This window comes from Dasypus novemcinctus, chromosome 26 (assembly GCF_030445035.2).
Source record: "Dasypus novemcinctus isolate mDasNov1 chromosome 26, mDasNov1.1.hap2, whole genome shotgun sequence".
In the NCBI taxonomy this organism is placed as follows: Eukaryota; Metazoa; Chordata; class Mammalia; order Cingulata; family Dasypodidae; genus Dasypus; species Dasypus novemcinctus.
In genome coordinates, this window is record NC_080698.1 from 61,605,123 (window position 1) to 61,614,949 (window position 9,827).

The 9,827-nt window shown below is 39.4% G+C and overlaps 1 long non-coding RNA gene across 3 annotated transcripts in view; it reads left to right on the forward strand.

The window, feature by feature from the left end:
* The window catches only part of LOC131276192 (uncharacterized), a 63,057-nt gene that overhangs the window by 24,634 nt on the left and 28,596 nt on the right, over nt 1-9,827 (forward strand). The gene's annotated exons all lie outside the window — the stretch shown is intronic.

The window sequence follows — 9,827 nt, forward strand, 5'->3', positions numbered from 1 at the left end:
TAGATCACATAAAATATTACCTTAAAAAACATAAGAGGTTCCCTTATACCCCACTCCCCACCCCTCAGCCCCATCAATTTTTAAATTGTGTGTTTTTATTTTTAAAATTTGTATATTTTGGGGGCATCACCATCCCAAAATCCTCAAGATTGGGGCGTGGACAATGGACTAAAGTAGACATTATTGACGTAGATATAAAAGACTTACTGTTACTCTAGTACTGGAAGAACCCTTATCATTGATATAAAGGCAGTGACCACAAGAGGTTCTGAGGGATGGGAGGAATGAATAGGAGTAATGCGAGGGCATTTTCAGGACATTGGAGTTGTCTTGCCTGACATTGCAATGACAGATACAGGTCATTGGATATTCTGTCTTAATCTACAAAATTGTGCAGGACAGAATGTAGACTATATTGTAAAATGTAGTCCATGGTTAATAGCTGTGCTTCAACATGGGTTTGTCAATTTTAACAAATGTAACACAGTAATGAAGGATGTTGATAATGTGTGAAAATGTCAGAGGGATAGGGAGTGGGGCGTATGAGAATCCCTTGGATGTACCACTTTTGTATTCTAAAGCTTCTTTGTGTGTGTGTGTGTGTGTGTGTGTATATAATTTTTTTTAAAATGGAAAAACAAAAAATACCCATGGAGGCACTCTCACCATTCCTGCTATCCCCATACTAGTTCAAGATGTGTGGCAAGCAAAGGCAATTTGAGAATAACTGTGGGAGAAAAGGAAGAGGGAAGATGATAAACAGTCATTAGGATGTTATAAAGCTTCTGCTTAAAGAATAACCCCAAGCAGAGTGAAATAATGAAATATGTATCTGGAATTTCAGATCATGGATTATTGGGAAAGTATTTCACACTATGTACAAATTTTAAGGGCTGGTTAGTTATAAAGGAGCAGAATGTCAACATCAAAAATAGTGTATTTGGGGAGTCCTGGAGTCAGCCCATCCACAAAAGCAAAAAAGAAAATGACAAAAATAGCAGAATAAAATTGTTATGAACTGTGGAATCTAACCAAAATCATGCAGCAAGAAGGGGAACTTTGAATCAGGTAAGGGAAAGAAAAAAAAAAAATGAAACAGGTGAAACTTGTCAGAGATTTGGGTTATTTTCCTTTACCCTGGTCCCATTCTGCTCACCGCCTTGGTATGGCTTTGAAGACAACAGCCTGCATTTCTGTTACAATAATCTATACCAGAGGGAGCAGAAAGGACCTTATTCACAGAGGCTTCTGGTTGACTGTTTTACTTGGATGGCAAATCCATGGAGGTCCTTCTGCAAGGACCTGCGTATATTTCACCTAAGGGAACTCTCAGTGCTCAGGCAGTTACCCGGGAGGTATTCACCCAAAACATTTAAGACAAATAGACTGGTTGATGCCACATGGCTCACAGGAATACATTGGTGCAGCAAAAACACTGAGACAAATATTTTGGAGGAAGGCTGAGGAATGAGGTGCTTTGGCTAATAAGATCTTTGAAAAGCTGCAATATATTCCTGGTTATGTACAAACTATGTATAAGAAGGATTGGGTGCATGTATAAAAAGGACCTGAGAACAACCTAAGCACTCATTTCTGGTTTACTATTAAGATTTGTACAAACAGGACATGTGGAGTTGTGAAGTCATAAACTGAGTGTTGAAGCCATGTTGCAGTGTAAACATACAACATATCTGCAAGGACTTTTAAATTTATTGTTGGTTTTAGGCATATGTGGAAATTTCTGTCCATTCACAGTCTGGCCAGTAAGCTACGGGGCAAGAGATTTTAGTGACTATCCATGACAAATTGTACTGACTTCACACAATTAGTGCCAAGAAGTGACCAAACAAAGAAAAACAACAAGCAGTCACAACAAACCCTGGATTCAGGAAAATCTAATTTCCAGACTGGCCACCTTAAAATATTCAAAAGATCCAGTTTTATGGGCATGGAGTGTACCAAGAGCAAATGTCCCACACACAAGAGAAAAGACAATTAATAGAAAATATCCTTCAGTTGAAAATATCCTTCAGTTATAAATGACAGATTTTTAATATGCTCAATGATGAAAGGAGAATATGAGGATGATGTCTCAGTAAACAGAATATCAGTAAAGAGGTAAAAGTGTAAAATCAACTGAAATAGAAATTCTGGGGCTGAAAAGTACAATCACCGATATGAGAACTTCTCTAGAGGTTGTCAACATTTGTCTCCCTGACTGAAGACCTGAACCGCTCTTTGAGCAGCCTGGTATATACACCTTCCGCAATCCTTCTTCAACTAAATTGTGTCCATTCTGTAAGATGTGTCAATGAGACTTTCTCTTTTTCATGTGAATTTTACTGGTCACTATGTTGAGTAAATCGTCATACCCTTGTTCATGCTTAACTCAATGTAGATCCTATGATTTAGGGTATATAGAGGAGGGGACATGGCGAATTATTTATTCTTCCAGAGAGCACTCTTTCCTTCTGAGAACCCAAGACTGCACCCAGCCTAAATGAAAATTCCCCAAAGGAAAGACACAGTAGTGTTCTCAGAGATATTCTACATCTTTGCCTCTGAGTTCCCATAGAATTTCAGGAAAATGATGGCAGTCCATTAAGAGGGAGAATTAGAACCCCTTTTTCTGTGAACCCCAATATTCCTCAGAGTATCCCAGAAGTTCCTACATATCTAAAGCAGCCAGATCATAACAAAGCCCTCCTCCTGTTCTATAAATTAATCAATCACAATCTCACCATAAAGTTGTTTGTTTTGCATAGTCTAGCCACTTGCTGATGTCATGTAAATTGGAGCATCTGTTTTTCCATTTCTGTAAAAAAAAAAAAAAAAAAAAAAAAAAAAAGTCGGTTGGGATGTTTATAACTATAATACCAAACCTGTAGTTCCCTGTGGGTAGTATTGGTATTAGAACGATATTTAGTCTTACCATCCATGAACAATGGATGTCTTGCCATTTGTTTAAGTCTTCTTCAGTTTCATTCAGGTATGACTGCTCCTGTTCAAGTGCTTTACGCTTTCAATAAATTCATTCCTAGATATTTTATTCGTTAGAGGGTAATGGAATGGATTTTTTAAAAAATTCTGTCTCAGACTTTTTTTTACCGTACTGTATAAGCAGCAGAACTGACTTTTGTGTGTATATCTCATACAATGCAAGTTTGCTTAATGTCTGTATTTGTTCCAGTAGTATTTTTGTGGGTTCTTTGGGAATATCTACTTAAAGATTATGTCATCCGTGTATCAGGATAGCTTCCTTCTTCAGTTCCGTTTTTCTTGCCCAATTCCTCTGGCTAGAACTTCCAGTACACTGCTGCATAGCAGTGATGAAAGTGAGCAAATTTATCTTGTCATGGCAAAACGTTCAGTATTTCACAGTTGAATATAATGTTCGCAGTGGATTATATAGACGCGGCTGTGAAGAGAATGGAATGACTTCCACAAATGACCCTCCACTCAGTGAGCAGCAGAAAGTCCCTAGTTTATAGGAAGGCTGTGAGTGCACTTCAGAAATCCTGGAATGTGAGTTAATTGTAGGAGACCTACATTTTTATGGTTTTGAAGAACGTAATTCTTAATAATGTACAAGTGTCCCACTTTCATAATAAGATCATGGTAGAATATGTCTGAAATGTCTTTTATGTATTCTTAAATTTTAAAATTCAGTAAACCATATTAAGTGAATTTTTCCTTTCTAGATGTTATTTATAAAACATTACTTTTAATGGAGGAGAGACAAGTATTAAGGACATCCTTGGAGACCATGGGAAATAGAACTATTACATTGGGGGATGCTGATGTATGTGTCTGATGATAAGTATATGGCCATATGGTGGTAATATTGCAGGCCTGATATGAATGACAGTGAACCTATGTCATTGTGACGCTAAAGCAACAGCATTTTTTAAAAAATTCACTGACTATGAACTGCCATTGCCAACACCAAATATGTATGAATATTGATTTAAAACTGGGGAGGAAATTAATAATTCTGAATTCAAGTGACTCAAATACAAAGTATAAAAACAAAGAAATTTCCATGTAAAATAAATATAAGCAACTAAAATCTAAATGATTATAGAAATAAAACACAGATACATAGGCAAATATAATTCAGAAAGGAAATACAACAGAAGATATCTAATATAAAATCCCTTACAGATAAATAATTTTCAACCTATATGGACATTTATAGAAAACGACTAGATTTTGGCAATGTGGTAATAGATGTTTCACTTCAAGTAAAGAGTATATATGAAAAGGAATATTCACTAGTCAGATGAAGAAAGAAAATGATAGGTGCAATAGAGGTGATGAGAGTAAAGTCCCATGTTTAAGAGAGGTAGAATTGAAGCATCTGGAAATACCAGGAAGAAAGATTTTGTACTTTAAAAAATTTCATAAAAAATCTAGGAAGACGCACTTATCTCTGTTCCTGGGAAAGCTAATTTGAATTGCACTTCTATAATTTTTTTCTAATTACATGAATACGAAGAAAAAAAATCACATTATTTTTATGTAACAAAGTAATTTAGGGAGAAACGGAATACAGAGTAACCACAACAAATGCATGAAAGACCGTCTTCATTATGTATATTATGTCCTGAAAAACGCTTTCACAGAAGTAGATAAAAGGCATTTAGAAAATGAGACAATACATGATGTCATAAATTAAAAATAGAAAATCAAAAAACAATTGGGATGACATCAGAAAATAAGAAAAATATCAGTTCAAAATTGAAATGTAATGCATAATAAATAGAATGACCAGAAATGGTTAAGTAGAAAGCAAAAGGAAAAGCAGATAGTGTTGAAAAGAAATTTTGTGGAGAATGTAAAAGATTTGGGGGAAAAAAGGAAAAGAATGAAGAATGGCATAGTTGGTCTAATATCTGAACACTGCAGTGTCTGAGCCAGAAATCCAAAGCAAAGACTTGAAAGAAATGCTAAAAATTACAATTTGTTTTTTTCTCTGGAAGGAAATTCATTGAAGCTGCGTGTCAGAAGTGCATGCTGTGCACTGACTGACTCGGAAGGACTAAAAGCAAGGGATATTCTCGGAAAATTAATCAGGTTAACAAAAATGTGAAAACATTTACACTCATATTATGTGAAGGAATTAGAATCTCATCAGTGTTTTGGAGAACAAGATTTTGTGCCAGATGCAAATGGGGTAACATTTGTGGAATGAAATGTGAATCATGGTTTTATACACAGCAACACTGAAATGTAAGTGAAAAAGGCCCTGAAATTCAAGTTATCCTGCTAGACCAAGATGAGTATTTTTGGCATGACCCATTCCAGGTGACTGAACATAGTTCAGTAAATGAAATTTCAAAAACCCATTGACAGGAGGACTTATGATAAGCTGTCAGTTTCCAGTTATTTTTTCAACTAACACTCAATGATTAAGATTCCATGAGTGAGTGTATCACCTTGGTGGGAGCCAATACAGAGACCAGATATTATAATTCATATAGCTCTAATATTGTTTAGGGTACTTATCAGTATATTTCTTTACTTATTACGTAAAGAATAAGAAATGTAAGTAGCAAAGGTACAAAAACTGTTTAATATGACAAAATTAAAAGTAAAACCTATTTCTAAGACTTCATCTAAGTCTTTGGATTAAAAACTAAAGTGCCACTTAGTTGTTCATTCACAATGAAGTAGAAGGGTGAGCACATAAGTGTCTCCAAGCGCCATAAGATCTCCAGTTCTACTCAGCTTCAGGCTGAGGCCTCCAGCTCAGCATCCTTGTAGCAGTCAGTTGTAGGATCTGCAACACAAATACGGGATCTGGAATCACTGGGGAGGTACAGAGGTGGTAGGAGCTTAGGTTTCCCTGAGGTGGTTTGCAGGACTCAAAAGTTACCTCAGACCAACCCCGGAGAGGTGATCTTCAGTCCATGATATCCCAGGAGCCAGATCCAGAGGGACTGAATTCCTACTGCTGCTGTCTGCAGAAGGTGCTGTCTACGACTAAGAGTGTCTCTAAATTTCCAGGCAAAGGGCTGTGACCTGATTGCTAGATTGGGCACCTTTCAAGTGAATGTCCTCTGAAGAACAAAACTGATGCAGAGGAAAAGGTGGGCTCGAGTCCTCTAGAAAGAAAAGGCAGAGTCCCATCTCCCTGGGGCAGGCGAGGGGCAGGAATTCTGAAGGGAGAGGCATGGAAGTGATAACCTTGCTCCCTCCACCCTGGTCCTCAACAGCAGCCAGTGGTGAAAGCCTCAGATCAAAAAGGGACAGATTCTTGGAGCGCTTTCCCTATTTAACAGTTTCATTCTAAATCAAACACTGAGCTTACTGTGCAACCCATTTTAATATAAAGTGACTGTGATGCCAAAATCATATGTTTTCTTACATTAAGATATTCCAACATGTATTACAAAACACTCATCATAATCTAATAAGAGTTATTACTTAAATGCTATAAAATAAATAAGGAGACTTAAGTAACATGCAATCCTCTCTGATTTTCTCATTCCTAGCAAGCCCTGCAGGGAGATTTCCTTTGTGCTTTGTGTTTGTTTGAATTCTACATACATGAATAAATTGTAAAGAAGTACAGCTTGAGAAAATGAGTGTGAGCTGAAGTGGGATGTGGAAGGAAACTACAGAGGCTTAGAACCCCAGGGCTTGGGCAGCAGTGACTCAGGTCCCACTGAGGTAGAAAACAGGGCCTCAATAGCTACCCTGTTTGCCTGAGAGTGACCCCACTGTTCTGGGTTCTGGATTGAATAATGGGCAGCCATAAACTCATGCTTTCATCCTCACCTGCGCACCTATGGATGGAAAATCATCTGTGAATAGGGTCGTCAGAGACCTTACTAGTGAAGGGGAGGCCAGCCTGCATCTGGGTGACCTTAATCCTATATGCTTGGAGTCCTTCCAAAGAGAGGAAGACTAGATAAATTCAGAGCAGGAGCCCCGGGAGACAGATGAAGACAGATGATCAGTTGATGGAGGCAGAGGTTGAGTTATGTGTTGCTGGCAGCATCAGGGAAAGCATCATCATGCTGACACCTAGATTTCGTGTCTAATCTCCTAAACTGAGTGTCAGTTCCTGTGTTTACCTCAGTTAATCACTGCTATCAGATAAAGCAGCCCTGGCAAACTAACACAGGCTAATTCACCCTTTCTCTATGAGAACTGGTGGCACTCTAGGTTACTCCACAGTGTCCACCACACTCAGAAAGAAAGACAGGAGGATTTGGCAGGCCTTAGTGGATTGGGAGGGCAAACTTTGGTCCTGAAGAGGGCTAGAGCCCTCCTACAAATTAAGGAGCTAAGGGAAGGCATAGCTGATCAGCTTTAGGGCTTACGTGGAAAGCACTTCTACTCATGGGGAGAGGTTCTCAGGGCACCCTTCACTTGCCTGTGCTCATGTTCCCCATCAGATTCCTATCTCCGCCTCCATATTCACACACAGTTGCAGGCACTCCAGCAAACTCCTCATGAACGCTGAATTTCCTGAAGTGGCAAAGAAAGTTAGTGCACGTGAACTTGTTTCCCTTCCCTCTTCATCCTACCCACTACTCCACACTAACATGTCTTCTTCCTCTTCTTCCTCTCTTTTTGCATCGTTGATGCCTTCTGTGCATTCTCGGAAAAGAAGGTTGATGTCAACAGACTCCTCCTCCTCAAAGAGTGTAGACAGCTGCAGGGTAGAGAACACACTTGCTTTTCCAGAGCCATATGTGGAGGAACACGGCAGTGAAGGGAGAGTCCATCCCAGAAAAAACTTCCCAGGGGCCAACCCCACATGATGTGGGCCAATGCTTCAGACTTCAGCACAACTTCTTGCCTGGGCCATTCAGGGACACACCAGTTGATGTATGGTGCATAGTAGGGTTGGAAATCCATGCAATGTTAAAATACAGTAGGTGAAGAAGGTGGAGAAACATTTTAAAAACATTGTCAATTGTATAACCTCACCTTCCTGGAGGCTACCAGGACCTTTGAGATGACAATTGTAAAAGGAGAGGAAAAGAGAAGAGCTACAAAGGAATGTTTACAAAGAAGAAACAGGAAGATTTTAAAATTAGGCAAGAAGAGGAAATAAATTACATGCATATTGCCATTCTCTACGTCTGACTCTTCTGAGTCCGAGAAAAATGCCTCTGAGTGTACCATTGCGGTGACCGTGATAGGGTGACCTTGCAAAAGGAAAGGAGAAAGTTAGGGTTCAGGGGAGAATTAGAGCCCCTATTGTCTTTGTCATACTGTGACCTGAGCTTGGCACCCAATTCTGTCTGTATCACACCCAACTTTCTTTGGGCCTCGATAGCATCTCCTGTGCCCTGTGTGGTTGGCCTAATGTCAACAGGGTCCGTTTACCAGACCTCACATACTATAACTTTGGGGAGGAATGCCCATTTCCTCCTTGTCCTCAAAGAAGGCAGGCATATTCTCTATGTCTTGCTAAGCATGATGTTGATTTCCTTTCCATCATCTTGCCTCAGAACCTCCCTGCCTCTCTTCTCTCTCCCAGTACTGCTTATTTCCTTTATTCTTGTCTTCCATTCACATTGTTCTTCCTTATGAGAACATAGGGGAATGATCAAGCATATCATGCCACCCTCTCCATTCAATGGATTGGCCTATTACCAATTCAACCAATGCCAGATGCAACGCTCAGGATCTGGAGTTGAATCAGATCTTGTGGAAGAGAGCTACCACCAACCCCCAAAATCAAGTGGTTTTTGAAGTGTCTGTTATGGCTTTAGGTGTGAAGCAAACATTCTGTCCTCTCAACATCTCCATAGGTTCCAAAAAAAAAAAAAAAAAAAAAACCAAAAAACCAAAAAACGATTTAGAGAGGATTAACAGGAAATTAGACGTAAAGTAACTTGTCCACATTCCCTTATCTTGCAAGTGTGTTAATAGCCTTGTGTAGAATGTGTGGCCATTTAAATGAATTCAGCCTTCTAGGCTCCATCAAGCCTTCTTAGGCCTGGGTACCTTGGGTGCTTTGAGAAGCCTGTGGAAAGGCACAGGGAGAGAAAGGAATATTGCTTGAGAAAACAGGGCATTGCTGACCATAGCACTGAATTCAAAGAGCAGGAGGAAACCTGTGGCCCTGCTGCCAAGAGGCTCTGATTTGGGCATACTCAATTCCAGAGCACCAGCTCAGTAGGACTCTGAGAGCCAGTGTGTGAAACAAGTCAGTGGCCCATTCACACAAGTCCTCAGAAAGCCTGCTGGGCTTTGAAAGCTCTTCTGGGGCAACTGGAATCAAACCATTCTCAGATGTAATTAAATTTAGGTTTCCAAACTACATTGGCATTTTGGATTTGGGTTGGAAGTGCAAAATAATAGTGAGTTCAAGAATGTGCTTTAGCCACGCCTCTCAAGGACACAGGTACATGCTAAGCCCAGAGAAAATGTTCTTCATGGCTTCCAACCCATGGTTAACCTTTAAAGCAGGATCCACAGTAAGGATGGAACATGAAGAAAGTAAAACTAGATCTAAAATTGCACGGGATGAGGCCCTACTTCTCAAGTGCCATCTGGCACTAGCTAAAAACACTTTGTCCCAGGTCCAGGTGACAACCTGAGAGGTTGTGTCCCAACAGACCCGCTCCATTGAAGTTCAACACTTAAATCCAAACCACAATCTCTTGTATCAGTTACTATGGGAGGCTAAGCAAAGGAAACCAAAGTTTTGTTGTCAGACTGTTGAGAAGACATGAAAAAACTAATCCGTGGGAAGTTAATTAAAAAAAAAAAATACATGGAAATTTCATTTAACACACAACACACACAAAGCTCACGGTCATTATATCTCCTACTTTTATGTTATTGAAAACGAAAAGATG